This window comes from Heterocephalus glaber, unplaced genomic scaffold (assembly GCF_053883595.1).
Source record: "Heterocephalus glaber isolate CG9 unplaced genomic scaffold, H.glaber_assembly_v1.0 deba00001761, whole genome shotgun sequence".
NCBI lineage: Eukaryota > Metazoa > Chordata > Mammalia > Rodentia > Bathyergidae > Heterocephalus > Heterocephalus glaber.
This window is the reverse complement of record NW_028258458.1, coordinates 177,409-193,064: the sequence shown is the minus strand read 5'-3', so window position 1 is coordinate 193,064 and position 15,656 is coordinate 177,409. Positions and strand designations below refer to the sequence as shown.

At 39.9% G+C, this 15,656-nt stretch overlaps 1 pseudogene across 1 annotated transcript; it reads right to left on the bottom strand.

Moving 5' to 3' along the window:
* Positions 1-5,800: 5,800 nt before the first annotated feature.
* LOC110345945 (vacuolar protein sorting-associated protein 26A pseudogene) lies at positions 5,801-14,593 on the bottom strand (annotated as a pseudogene). The gene has a single exon (XR_015447582.1). The product of XR_015447582.1 is annotated as a vacuolar protein sorting-associated protein 26A pseudogene (transcript).
* Between the last annotated feature and the right edge of the window lie 1,063 nt (positions 14,594-15,656).

Here is a 15,656-nt window from a genome sequence, read left to right as displayed (position 1 = left end):
TGTAGCAGCAGGGTTTGTTCTATTGCTGGTAGATGGTTACAATTTGGAGGAATATACAAAGCACGCACACTCTAACAATATACTCGTTAGGGCTGTGTTTCAAACAACTGCTATTGCAAAGAATGATGCTGTGAACATTGATATATAAACATCTCAGGGTTTCTGCTCTCTTGTATGTTTGAATGTGTACAAAATGGAATGACCAAATCATTTGTTAATTGTTACTTTTTTTTTTTCTTTTTTTGGTACTGGGGATCAAACTCGGGTCCTTCTGCTTGTGAGGCAGGCACCGGAACCACTGAGCTAAATCCCTGATCCAGTTGTTTCATTTTCTGAGGAATTATCATCTTCTGTTTTCCAGCCCTGCTACAACATTTTACACCAGTAATACCCAAGGTTTCCTACCACATCTTCGCCAACCCTTATTTTTTTGTTCCTTTGTTTTTGGGGTACAGTTTGTCATCATTGGGGTAAAGTGATATCATTGGGGTAATTTTTATTTCAAATCACCTAACAGTGAGTTGAGCATCTCTTCATGTACTTACTATCTGGATATCTTCGCTGAGATTATTCAAGTTCTTTTTCATACTTGAATATTTTTGGTTATTCTTGAATTTGTAGTTATTATTCACTCAGTATTCTACATCATCCAACATACCTATTATTTGTTTTTGTTTTGTTTTGTTTTGAGATGGGTCTCAATATGTTGCCCAGTCTGTTCTCAGATTCATGGTCTCAAATTATTCTCCTACCTCAAGTCTCCAAGTAGCTGGAACTTGGTGTACAGCACTGCATGTGACTGGTATTTGTCTTTCTTTAACTGGCTTATTTCTCTTAACACAGTGTCCTCCAGGTTGGCACATGTTGTCCCAAATGTCAGCATTTTTTTCTTCTTTACAGGCTAAATAATAGTCCAGTGTGGCCAGGCATAGTGGTTAACACCTGTAATCCCAGCTAATTTGGAGGACCACTAGTTCAAGGTCAGCCTCAGTTGCAAGATCTTCTTAAAATTTAAAAACAGGTTGGGGATGTATCTCAGTACTATAATGCTTGTGTAGCATGCACAAAGCCCTGGATTCAAACCACAGTGCCACCACAAAATCCAACATGTGTCAATTCATCTGTCAAGGGACATTTAGGTTGCTTGCCTATTTTGTCTACGCTGAATAAAGCTAATCTGGGTGTGGTGGCACACACCTGTGATTCTAGCACTCAGGAGGCCAAGGCAGAAGAATAACCATGAATTTGAGGCCAGCCTGGGCTACATACTGAGTTCGAAACTAGTCTGAACTACACAGTGAGACCCTATTTAAAAAAAAAAAAATCAAATAAATTAATAATAATGATGATGATAATAATAATAATAATAATAGGGCCGGGGATTTAGCTCAGTGGTTTCGCCACCTGCTGTGCAAGGACCCGAGTTTGATCCCCGGTACCAAAAAATAAATAAATAAATAATAATAATAATAATAATAATAATAATAATATAGTGAAGATCTTCCTTGTGCTTTCCATTAGTGGGCTTTTACTCCAGTTTGAATTCTCATTTGGATATTAAACCTTGGGAAATATATGAAGTATTTATAATATTTCTCACATTCACAAAGTCTTTTGATAACTTGAGATTAGATGTGAATATTATTGCATGTGAAATATCTGAAAGCTGTACTCTACTATTTATCTTCCTAGGCTATCCAGTAATTTTTGATGTGTAAAGCTGGATGTAGTGGCACATGCCTGTGATCCCAGCACCCCGGGGGGCTGAGGCAGGAGGATTGCAAGTTTGAGGCTAACCTAGTCAACTTAGTGAGATGCTGTCTCAAAAATTTTTTAAAATACATAAATAAAAAAGGGCTTGGAGACTGGATAAAGAAAATGTGGTTTTTTAAATAAAATGTAGTATTACTCAGCCATTAAGAATGAGAAACTAGAGACATTTATAGCTAAATGGATGCACATCGAGGTGATACTCTTAAGTGAAATAAATAGGACACATATGTGTAAATACCGAATAGTTTCTCTAGGGTGAAAAACCGAAAGTGTAAATAAGGACTAAAAGGTATAATAGATAACGTGAAATAGGAAGAAAAGGTGCAAAGGGGAAGGGGAAGTGGGAGGGGCAGGGGTAAAGAAAGAATGGAATGGAAAACAAGCAGCTTGAAGCTCCTGCGGCCGTCCCGGGCCACGCCCACGGCACGGTGAGGTCCGTTTAGCCGTGCGGGCGCCTCCAACGCTCAGTCCCCGCCACCCCACCCCACCCCCACCCCCGCCCCCGCGGTGCGCCGCCTACCTTCTGGCTTTTCTGCTACCTGGTCCCACACTACAGAGGCACAGGAGATTATAGAGACCCTTGTCCTGAGCGCCACAAGATAGAGCAGAAGTTAGTAACAGAAAGAGGGCTTCTCAGGCTCCTCGAAGGAAACTGAAGCTCAGCGGAAAAGTAAAAAGAACCTCTACAATAAAGACACATCAGACCACTGTACTTGGTCTGCTGCTGGCTTGCTGAGACTCATTGACTTGTATATGCACAGGGATTCCTACGTTGCCTATTGTGACAGCAGAGACATACCCTGAAGGAGGCCCATAATTTCTATTGCTATTTGCAAAAAAGAAAAAAAAATCTTTTTCTCCTATTTTTTATTAATTTTTACTTTTTTTCTACTCTTCAAAGTTTTACTTTTCTTTATCTTTTCTTTCTCTCTCTCTCTCACTCATTCTCTCACTGTCCTACATTGCCCCTCATCTCCCCATCTGTTCCTTTCTGCACTGAATTCAGATTTCTCCCTTAATGTTCTTTTCTTCTCTTTTTCCTTCTCTTGATTATCATTAGGTTTAAAGGAAAGTAAATTTGGTATCTAGCCTCCCTGTTGCTGTTAGGTGATTCTATTCACATCTTTGTTCTTTCATTCTGCCATTTTCTCTTGCCTTTAACAACTTCTTAGAGTTTCTGTGATCTTTCTGTGTCTTCTGGCCTCACCGCTAATCCTACCTGTCCTTTCTACCTGTCCCTCCCTCCCCAACTCCTTTTAACTCCCCACCCCGAAGGGGAAAGATGCTATATTGAAGAGTTTATTCATTATAAACTTATGTTGGGTTGGTCCTCGTTTTTAATTTAACTCACATAGTTGAAAGTGATAGATTAATAACTACAACAAATTGTCATTTTCTAAGCTGTGCTTGATGCTATGGTATTGCTGACTATGTCATGTGGGCTAACATGTTGTGATTGATCTAATTAGTTTTCCTTCCTGGTATAAGAAAAATATAATAGCTTCAGAGTCATTAGAGTCTCAAAACCCAAACACAAGCTATATCTGGAAGACAGCTCTGAAAAGCAATCATTCCACAAGGGTTTTAAACACAAGCAACAAAGATACCTACATTAAGTAATCTTGAAATATCAACCCAGAATTAAAGCAAGGACAGTACCAAAAACAAAAATGAGAAGACACTTAAGCAAGGCACAAACGCAGGCTTCCACGCCACAAAAAGGAAATTCTGGGGGAAATGAGGTGGAACAGTCTGATAAGCAACCACTTGGACACCCTGAACGGATAGCACAGGAAGTAACAAAGCAGATGCATGAGGCTCTAGAAAATTTCAAAAAAAAAAAAAAAAAAAAAAAAAAGAATGGAATGGAATGGAATTAATGTGAGAAAAAGAAAAAATGGAAACAAAGTCTTTGTAGATAGGGAGGGATAGAGAGGTCGAAGGGAGGGCAGGGGAATGGGGAAAAAATAAGAACCAAAATGGATGATGTAAAGGTGCAAATTTCCAATGATGAATGTCATTATATTGTATACCTTAAATGTACCAATAAAATTAATTTTTAAAAAAGGGCTGGGGATGTAACTTACTGTAAAGGCCCTAGGTTCAATCCTCAGTACCAGAGGGGAAAAAATGTCTTGTAGAATGGCGACTACTTCACTTGCCTGACAAGCAAAAGGGTTCTCTCCACTCATTTTTTTTGAGGAGTCTTGCTATGTTGCCCAGGATAGCACAAAATCCTGAGCTCAGGGATACTCCTGCCTCAGCCTCCTATGTAGCTGGGACTGCAGGGGGACAACACTGCACCTAGCTCCTCTACTCTGCATTCTCTTTTTTTTCTTTTTCCAGTACCAGGGATCCAACTCAGGACCTTGTGCTTGCGAGGCAGGTGCAGCACCACTGAACTAAATCCCCGGCCCTTCCACTCTGCATTCTTATACCTTCTACAAGGCATGAAAAGTTTAAGAAAGCCCTACCACATTCCTTACAATGGGGTTTCACTCCTTAAGTTCCCACATATTATGTACGATTACATTCCTAGCTGGGCATGGTGGTACATATTTGTGATACCAGCTACTCAGGATGCTGAGGCAGGAGGATCACAAGTTCAAGGCCAGCTTGAGCAACTTAGTGAGACCATGTCTCAAAATAAAAAATAAAGGGCTGGGGATGCAGCTCAGTAATAGAGCACCCCTGGGTTTGGTTTGATCCCCAGTACCCGCCCCCCATCATATTCCTTAATTTCACACTAAGAGAAACCCATTCTTTCCTTACATTCTTTAGTTTTTGTTGCTTCATCTTCTTAGGTCCTTTTACAAGATGATTTTGGAAGTATTGAGCTCTAATAAGATTTAAATGTGTTGGTGTGGTGGTAATGCCTGTGATCCCAGCACTCTTGGGAAGCTGAGGTGGGCTAAGGATACAGCTCAGTGTGAAGGCCCTGGGTTCAGTCCCCAAGGGTGAAAAAAAAATTAAATGCTTTTTCACATGCTTACATATTTAACAGACCAAAGACTAAAAGTGCTTTCCCTCACTCTTCACAAGCACTCCTCATTCCATTATGCCTTAGCACGTGAGTATTAAGTATTGGGGAATAACTAAAGAGTTTACCACTGTATTGTTTAGCTAGAGTTGTCAGAAGAAAATACCACACTCTGGGTGACTTAAGATAAATTTCTTTGCTTAGTTTTGGAGGCTAAAGTTAAATATCAAAATATGGACAGGAATGGTTTCCTTTAGAAGTCTTGATCTCTTCTAAGAATTTTTCCTTTTCTTGTCCCTTTGCCTTGAATTCTCTGTTCCTGGTAAGACTGCTAACTACACTCAGTTTTATGGGATTCACAAACATATCAGGGAATTGGAAGTTAAATAATAAACCAGCTTTGAAGGCTATGAAATTAAGGTAACACATCTGGAGCCTGAGGTTAAAAAGTCAGACCAGTGGGCTGGGGATTTGGCTCACTGGTTTTACCGCCTGCTGTGCAAGCGGAAGGATCTGAGTTTGATCCCCAGCGCCAAAAAGAAAAGTCAGACCATCCTTGAAAGACTATGTGGTCAGCAGAGATACCACAAAGCCAGAACCAAGAAAAACAATCTTAAAACTCAAACCCACTGAGGCAGAGGAGTGAATGAGGCTCTGACACCTAAATAGGGACTTTCCCAATGATGAGAGAAGAATCCCAGGTGGTAAGAGATAAACACAGGTATAGGTACTAAAGTAACCTACAGTTACCTTTATAACCATTGTAAAAATCACACACCAGGGAGAATTAAGACAGTAATGAGGGCCAGGGATTTAGCTCAGTGGCTTTTGCCGCCTGCTATGCAAGCTCAAGGACCTGAGTTCAATCCCCGGTACCAAAAAAAAAAAGACAGTAATGAGAGCTGAGTGTGGTAACACACACCTATAGTTCCAGTACTCAGGAGGCTGATGCAGGAGGACAGCAAGTTTGAGGCCAACCTGGACTACATAGTGAGAATATATTAGTTACTTTCTTATCCTTAGGACAAAATACCCAACAGCCACAAGTTAAAGGAGGAGAGGTTTATTCCGGTTCACAGCTTTGGTTGGTTCAGTCCATGGTCTGCCAACCTCTAAGGCAGAAACAGCATGGTGGAAGGAGTCTGTTGAAGAAAGCTGCTCACATCATGGTTAGGAAGTAGAGAGGGGTTGGGGGACAGGAATATACCCTTCAAGACCCTCAGTAACCTGTCTCTTCCAACAAGACCCTATCTCCTAACAGCATATTCAGTTAGGAACTCATCAGTGCATTAATCTACTAATGAGTATCGAATCCTCATAAGCCAGTCACCTTCCTAAAGCCTTGCCTCTGAACACATGAGACTTTTGGGGGACTTTTTTTTGAGATAGGGTCTCAGTACATAGTTCAGGCTGGGCTTAAACTCACTATGTAGCCCAGGCTGGCCTTGAACTTGTAGTGATCTTCCTGCCTCAGCCTCCCAAGTGTTGGGATTACAGGCGTGCACCATAATGGCTGGCTTTGGAGGACACTTTAGATCTAAACCATAACAGAGACTCTATCTCAAAAGAAATTCTTCTAAAAAGGATGATAATGAGTCATATGACATAGGAAGAGGCACAATAAGGAATGCAGGCACCATTAAAACTCCACCTCTACATGCAATGTCAAGACCCGGTCCCCACACATGCCATCAAAACTGTACACCTCTTTCTTTTTTTGTTTTTTGGTACTCGGGATTGAACTCAGGAACTTGCACTTGTGAAGCAGGTATGGTGCCACTGAGCTAAATCCCTGGCCCTGTACACCTCTTTCTTTTATCTGAGTCAGTCTGAAATTCCTGTCCCCATGTGGTGCCCGTACCCTTGGGCTTGAGCATAAGAATGGAAAGTCTTGGGCTGGGGATTTAGCTCAGTGGTTTCTCTGCCTGCTGCGCAAGCGCAAGGACCCGAGTTCAATCCCCGGTACAAAAGAAAAAAAAAGAATGGAAAGTCTTGTACCTGTGCCACTGAGCTTCTTTCTGATTCTTCTGATAAACCCAAAGACCCATGGAGTTGGCAACACTGCTACTCTGGCATCCTCTTGACCTTTTTCTTTCTTTCTGTGATGCTGGGAATTGTACCCACGGGCTTGGACATGCCAAAGAAATGCTCTACTACTGAGTAGTACCCAGCCCTTTTGCTAAATTTTTTTTTTGGTACCAGGGATCGAACCTGGTCCTTGTGCTTGCACAGCAGGCGGCAAAACCACTGAGCTAAATCCCCGGCCCTGCTAAATTTCATTTTGAGACAGAGTCTCGATAAGATACCCACCTGGCCTTAAACTTGCATTCCTCCTACCTCAGCCTCTCGAGGAGCTTGGATGACAGATCACACTACTGAGCCCAGCCAGACTGAATTTTTCTATTTTGTATATTAAGAACTGAGTGCCAGAGCAAGGTGTGGTGGCACACATCTGTCATCTCAACACTCAGGAGACAAGAGGACCATTGTGAGTTCAAGGCCAGCCTGGACTACATAGCAACAAAACAAAACAAAACAAAACAAAGAAAACAAGCCAAAAGAACTGCGTACCTGCTGGGTGTGGCATCACAGCCAGTATTCCCAGATACCACTCAAATCAGCCTGGACAATTTAAGAGAGACCCTGTTTCTTTTCTTTTTTTTTTTTTTTTCCTTTCAAATTCTTTATTATACATCATGGTTGCACAAAGAGGCTGGTTAAATACAATTAAATTTCAAAATCTCTGAATATTTTCTAAATTACTACATGCAAGTGACCATGAAAATATTTGGTATTTTAAAAATTCTGAACAGGGGCCAGGGATTTAGCTCAGTGGTTTTGCCACCTGCTGCACAAGTGCAAAGACCTGAGTTTGGTCTCCGGTACAAAAAAAAAAAAAAATTCTCAACAGGCACTTACATGAAGGAAAACATTACCATTCACAGATACTCACATTTAAAATGCTCCAGCACGTGGTACATGGAACCTTTGGCCAGTAAAGAAGTTGGTTACTGAACATTTTATCAAAGTGCCATAGTAGTAAAACAGATTTAAAGAAATGTAGTTTGGGTTACTAGCTTACTCATAAAGTAAGATTAACTGACAAAACTTGCACTGAAGTGGTTTTTAAGATACTGGTACAAAAACTGATGAACCATAAGTGAAAGTACTTTCCACACAGGAGGCTTTGTTTTGGTTTCCACAGTCCACATTCAGTGTATTTGAGATCAGACCCTATGCATATGAGTGAATGACTGCAACCTCTTTTTTTGATACTGAACAAATGGCTTGAATTTAGTGTTTAAAAAAATTAAGACAGACTGGGTGAGGTTGAAATGGAGTTTAAACTAGCCATAATTCCAGTTTAACAAACATGAAATTGCCCGGATATGGATAAAATTCCCTCCTGATCCCCCATCTCCCAATTTTCCACTGAAAAATGAATAAATCTGTAAAATCATGAAAGTGATATTTGCATACATGCAACAAGACCATTTCTTAAATTAAAAATATATATATACACATTTCTAACTATGGGAAAATTACATAGTTGTAACAAGTTCTAAAATGCCAACATATGTCAACTCCATGTTGCAGAATACATATGGTGGTACTGCTGGGAAATAATACCAAAATGATTACTTAATATGGGGGAGAAAAAAAGGCCACAATGCCATGCCATATAATCCCCAGGGGGAAAAATATTTGTAACACAGAAGTCTTCAAAGAGGATAAAATGCAGAAAGCTATGAAACAGTTGACCCAGAAGCACCCACAGCAAAACACACCATGTACATTTCTCAAATGCATTTGTAAAAAGAAATGTAGTTCTCAAAAATATTAATATGCCATGTTCTAAATCTTTGCAAGATATAAGGTTCACTTAGGTTTTCTAATTTGATTTGAACACAAAATATTTAATTTTTTACATGTAGAGAAAAAGGTATTCATTAGTAAGAAGAAAAGGATTTACAGCCAACATTATGAGGAAAGAAACCAAAATTACAAATACCAACCTATTCAAATGAAAATCTTTAATGTTTATGGTGATGCAATATCTGAGTGCTTATCATCAAAGTGTGCAGTTAAAAAAATAAATAAATAAGGCAGCTTAGGAAATCTCCATATTGTAAAATAAATGCAGCACTGTAAGATAAAGGAAGACTATTATATATGGAGTTTTGTCCTCTTTACCCACCTACACGCTGCAACCATCTTTAACCTGCTGAACTTAACGGTTATGGATTTTTTTCCTTTTTTCCTCCTATTCAGTTCACATTTCAGGCTGTCCAGCAGATGCCTGCGAGTCTAGAGATTCAAATCGCTGGTGAAAGTTTGTTCTCTGTGTCCTCAGTTTTTCAGGAGCTTTTCTCCCTAAGATGATTTCCTGCTGCTTGAAGTACCTTCTGTCTTCCTCATCAACAAGCACTAGATTCAAAAAGTACCTTACTGAAAATTTTTTGTTCACATCTCTCATTGTTGGTGTTGGGTCATATCCTGCTAAAAATAGTCTTATTGGAATGAACGGATTCACCTTTTACTGGTGCAGCATCCATTATTTCATATTTGGTGATAGTTTCTGTTTCCGTGGTAGTACTGGGTCCAATTCCTGTGATCTCTTTTTTGATCAGTTGTAACTCTATGTGTTGTATTTTTATTCTTACTAATAAGAAGTAAATTTTTCCCAACAAACTCATCCTTTAAATGATACTTTGATTTATTATATTCAAACTCTATGCAGACAATCTTCAATGCCCACTTCCATTTTAACAGAGTTGTTAACATCAGGATAGGCGGCAAGTTGGTGAACAGTAAGATCATACTCTTTCACCACGTTCGCCAGTCTTCTCACTATTGTCACCTTAAGAAAATACCTCAACCAGACATTGGTACCGATGTAAGATTCACATGGCTTTTCAACTTGCATAAATTCAAAATCAGAACTTCTGCTCTGAGTCAGCTCTCCAGGTAAAGCTAGTTCTTTCACTAGGTTTACAAATTCATGAGTATGACTCTTGTCATTGAAAAGTTCAATTTGACCTACAAATTCCTTGGTGTTACACTAGCCTCTTTCCAGGTTGCTTCCAGGCTAGGTTTACCTTTCCTGAAACAGACTCTCCATCATAGAAGAGATTGTGGTTTTCTACTTTGCCATCTTCAGTCTTCATCTCTGCCATTTTCCTTGTTTCCCCATCATTAAGGACAACATCAATCTCACAAATGGGACCAAAAAAGCTTCCAAGAAAACTCATTGTCAGCACCGCTGCTGCCACGTCGCTCCCCCCCACACACCTTCCCTCAGAAAAACTCCCGGCCTGGCTCCCTCCGCCCCAGCACCCCGTGAGAAGCCCTGTTTCAAAATAAAATTTTTAAAAAGGTTTGAGGAGAGTGGGGTGTAGCTCAGTGGTAGAATATTTACCTGGCTTGTAAGGCCTGGAGTTTGATCCTTAGCACTACCACCAAAGAACAAAAATAAAAAAACAAACCAATCTGGTAGGGTAGCCCAGAGATGGTAGAGTATATGAGTACCTTGCACAATGCCCTTGGTTTAATCTCAGTACTGCAAAGAAAAGAAAAAGTCAGGTGTGGTAGTGCACACCTGTAATCCCAGCACTCTGGGAAGCTGAGGCGGGATCACAAATTTGAGGCCAGCATGGAAAATTTTGTCATTTTGTGAGTCAGTCTCAAAAAATAAAAAAGGACTGGAGATATAGCTCAGTATGAAGGCCCTGGGCTCAATCCCCAGTACTGCAAAAAACCAAACACAACAGACAAAAAAAACCCCAAACATCGCTTCTCAGCCTTTTGGCTAAGACCAAGTGTAAAAACCCCTAAACATCAAAACAAAATCTGATTACCAGGTAAATGCTTACCCAAATGTCTTCTATCAATATGAACCTCTCTCCACAGCAAATCCCCCAGATTAGGTCTTTGTACTGAGGCACCCCCACCCCATTTTGTTGTGTTTTGTTTTGAGGCAGGCTCTTGCTAAATCACTAAATTGCCAGGGCTGGGGCTCAAATTTGAGATCCTCCTGCTTCAGCCTCCCAGAATGCTGGGATTACATTATGTGCCACCATGTGTGATTTACATAGGGTTCCTTTCCTCTGACTTACATTTTCATTATGGTCTGAGTAAAGGTATTGGGATGTAGCTTAGTGGTAGAGTACATACACACTGTGCCTCAGGCCCTGGATTCAATCCCGAGTACTAAACACCAAAAACTCACAAAAATCCTGAGATAATAGTGGCTGTTGTCACATTCCTCTCACATTTCTTGATGTTAAATTTATTCACATCTCTCAAGTGAATGGTATCAGGTAGCTTTCCTGCAACTCTTACATTTTTTCTCCATTGTGAAGTTTGATTTGTTTGAAACAGGGTTCCTCTTGGCTATGCTGTCCAAGCTGGTCCTGAAATCCTGGGCTCAAGCAATCTGCTTGCCTCAGCCACCCAAGAAGCTGGGACTTTTGGTGCACACAACTGAGCACATCTCAACGAGTTTTTTAGATACCAAAAGGAATTTTAAGACCTGAAGGTTTTATTATACTTCTTACATTCATAGGGGTTCTCGAAAGTTTGAATTCTTTCATGTTCTTGGAATGAACTGGAATAGCTGAAAGGCTTCTTCACATTATTTACATTTCTCTGTGGCTTTCCCTCTGGTGACTTCACAAATGAGTATTAAAAAGGTTGTGGAGTGGCTGTTGAGTGTAGCTCAGTGGTAGAGCACTTGCCTGGCATGTGTGAGGGCCTGGAATTAATCCCCAGCACTCCTCCCACACATGTGGGCTGTGGAGTATGTAAAAGCCTTCCTCCATTCCTCACAGGTATGTGGTTTTTCTGCACTGAGTTCACATGTGAATATTAAGGGGAAAGGAGCATGTAAATCATTTCATACATTTCTTACACTCAAAGGGCTTCTCACAAGTTTGCTGCAGTCTGAGGAATCAGTGAAGGCCTTTCAGCCTTCCCTATATCCACAGGGCTTTGTCCACTGTGAGTCCATATAGTGGACAGAAGCTCACACAGGGCAGGAAGGGCTGAGTGCTGATGAAGCCATTTTAACAAAATACATTTACTTCCAGTTCCCATGTAAAAAGCTTGGAAGTTATCAGCTGGCCCTGGGAAGTTGAATAGCTAAATAACCTGAAAATCCAACAACTGCTCTGAGATGTGGAAGAGAAGTCCCAGGGAAAACTGCCAGCTCCAAAACAGGAGACACATTGGAGGATAGAGTCACCCCATACTAGAGCAGAACCACTTCCAGAAACAGTGGCAGTGTAGGAAAACCTGCAATTGAAGAGCTGCTTCAGCCTGAAAGTTAAAAGGGGTACCCGTCATGGAGAGTTCCCTGTACTTTTCTGAGTTTTACCACCAGAAGCCCAATTAGGCTGTTACAGTAAAATGTCAGAGAGAAATCTTGGAAGATTTCTTGGAAGAGGAGCCATTTAAAACATACCACTGCGCTGCACTGCAGTAGTAGGGTTGGAATCCAGGGGCTCACGCAAGGTAGGCAAGCGCTCTGCCACTGAGCCACATCACTAGGCCCTAGAGAGTCGTTCTTTATCCCACAGGAGAAACCCGTTAACCAGCAGACTAGGCCTTTTTTTTTTCTCTTGGCAGTACAGGTAATTGAACCTAGGGCCTTATGTATGCTAGACAAGTGCTATAGAAGAGCTACACCACCAGCCCCTCTGCTGGGGTTTTATTACCGCCTCAATGACACAGAAGGGAAATATTCAAATTCAGCCAGCTGTAGGCATTCTGACCCAAATAAGTGGGAGGAGGGAAAAAACCCTGTTAAGTTCATAGTTCAGAGACACAGACTTACTACAAGACTGAAATCTAAAGCCTAGAAGCAGACAGTTCCTCTGTCCTACAGCATTCTACCAGATTACTAAAGGACTACAGCAGTTCATTTTATCCAGTAGGTCATGTCCAGCTCTGAAGGAAAAATTACAAGGCATACGAAAAGGCAAAAATCAGTTTGAAGGGAGAGAACAATACCAGAACCAGATATGGCAGAGATGTTAAAATGATCAGATTGGAAATTCAGATTAATAGGCAGCATCTAGGAACAGATGAGAAGTGCAAGAAGAGAGATGGAAATTCTAAGAATGAAAAGAAATGGTAGAGATGGAAAACAGTACAACAGAAATCAAAACTGGAGACAACTGACTAAAGCATCTCTAAGATTAAGGATGTATCAACAGGAACTTTCAGAACTAAAAAGAGAAGTAAGAATAGAAACCAAGAGAATAGAGGGGTGAGTATCATTTACCTGAAATTCTTGGGATCGGAAGTGTTTCAGATTTGTGAGTTTTTCAAAGATTTTGGTATATGCCCATAAACTTTACTGGCTAAGCACCTTGAATAAAAAAATCTGAAATGCTCTTAAAGTCAGAACTTTTTAGTGTCAATACAACAGTATTGTATTAGGAAATATTCAACTTGTATATATAAGAACTGTGGACAACTGAAAAAGTCATAACATTTGCAAAATGGGAACTCAAGAAGGAAACAAGGAATAAATACTTGAAATAATGTCTGAGAATTTCTCAAAATTAATGTCAAACATTAAAACACAGATTCAAAAGGCTCAGAGAACACTAAACAGGACAAATACAAAAGAAACACAAAAAACTACACATAGGGATGCCATTTAAAAAATACATAGTACCAGCAATGTAGAAGGGCTTTTTCCCTGTAGCCTTGCCAGGATTTGTTATTTTTTGATTTCTTGATGATGGCCATTTTTTCTGGTGTAAGATGAAATCTCACTGTTGTTTTAATTTGCATTTTCCTAATGACCAGCAGTGTTGAGTATTTCTTTATGTATTTATTGGCCATTTGTATTTCTCCTGTGAAGTATTTATTTTGTGGGGATCTAATTTTTGAAATTCTTTATATAGTCTAGATATTAGTCCTCTGTCTGAGCAATAGTTGGCAAAATATTTTTCCCATTCTGTAGGCTTTCTTTTTTACTTTATTGGTTGTTTCTTTTGCTGTACAGCATTTGACCCAGCTATTCCCCTTCTAGGTACCTTCCCAAAAGAGTTAAAGACATCATATTACAGTGATCCATGCATACTCATGTTTATAGCAGGACAATTCATAATAGCTAAATCTTGGAAGTAGCCTATTAAGTCCATCAGCAAATGAATGGATTAAAAAAAGTGGTATTTACACAAAATGGAGAACTACTCAGCCACAAAGAAAGATACACTTGAGTCATTTTTAGGAAAATGGATGCACCTTGAGACCATAAAGTTAAGTGAAGTAAATCAGACACACAGCTTAAATATCACGTTTTCTCGACTTATAAAGAGCAAAATAAGATAACAGGAAATAGAGAGATAAGTCTTTCTCAAATGGGAATGGGATCAAGAGATGGACGAAGGGAGGGGAGGGGAGGGAAAGGGGATGAAAAAAGGAATTAAGATGTACATGTACCAACATGTATTATATACATGTACCAACTCTACACAAGGAATGTAAACATTATGTACTGAAAGTATGTACTAATGAAAAATTACAAAATACCAAGGATAACCAAAAAATCATGAAAATAATCCAAAAGCCAGAGGGGAAAAATGTATTCAAGGTTCTGGGGGCATAACTCAGTGTCAAGTACTTCCTTAGTATGCACGAGGCTGTGGGTTGGCCCTCTACCATCAACTAAAGAAACTAGTGGGGGCTATAGAATGTAGTAGTGGTAGAGTGATTGCCTAGCATGTGCAAAGTCCTGGGATCCATCCCTAGCACTGAAAAAAAGGAGGGGTATGTATATACTTACATGTAATTCTTAATCTAACAAATAACTTCCTCAAAATACAACATGTTCACACAGAGTGTGAGATTGCAGCAGAAGGAGCACAAATTTGAGGCCAGCCTGGGCAATTTAGCCACTCAGTAAAACCTGTCTCAAATTAAAAAAAAAAAAAAAAAAAGCTGGGGATGTAGCTCAATGCAAAGGCCCTGGGTTCAATCCTCAGCACCAAAAAAAAAAAAAAAAAAGATTTTATTTGGCTGATTGTATTTGTGTGTACAACTATATATGTGAAATGAATACATTGATAAAGAAACAGGATGGAAGATTTGGAATTACATTAGGTACTGAAACTATTTGTGGAATAGCATAATTTTATGAATGTGAAATTTCATGTGAATATTATAGCATGTTGACTTATTTGAAGAACATACTACATTCCATAGTTTCCCAGGGCCTCTGTGATTTTAGACATTAAAATTTTTTGTACAAGGGCCAGGGATTTAGCTCAGTGGCACCTCACCTGCCTGGCAAGCAAAAGGTCCTCAGTTTGATTCCCGGTACTGAAAAAAACTTTTTTGTGTGTGGAACTAATGAAAGGTTCCCTACAAGTATTACTATAAGGCTTCTCACCAGCCTGACTTCTTACACACTCTTTATGATATGAAAAATTAATATACATTTTCCCATAATCCTAATGAGGTTTCAGAACTGTAAGCTCCCACATAGCATATTAGATCATATTCCTGACTTTCACAGTAAAAGAAACTTTTTCACTTTCCTTGTTTATTTAGTTTTTGTAGCTTTGAGAATGAACCCAGGGTCTTCACACTGAGCTACATCCCCAGTTTTTTGTTTTGTTTTGATTTTTGTTTTTGAGACAGGGTCTTGCTGAACAGACTAGAGTTGAACTCTCCTCCTGTCCTCAGTCTCCTTGAGTGCTGGGTTTACCATGCTCCTCTTTTATTTTCACATGATCTATCACCAGATGGCTTGGATGTAAATATTAAGATTCGGGGTCAGGATGTAGCTCAGTGGCACCGTGCCTGCCTCACAAGCGCAAGGTCCTGAGTTCAATCCCCGGTACCGGCCCCCCCAAAGTAAAGAGTCAATGAACAACAACAACAAAAA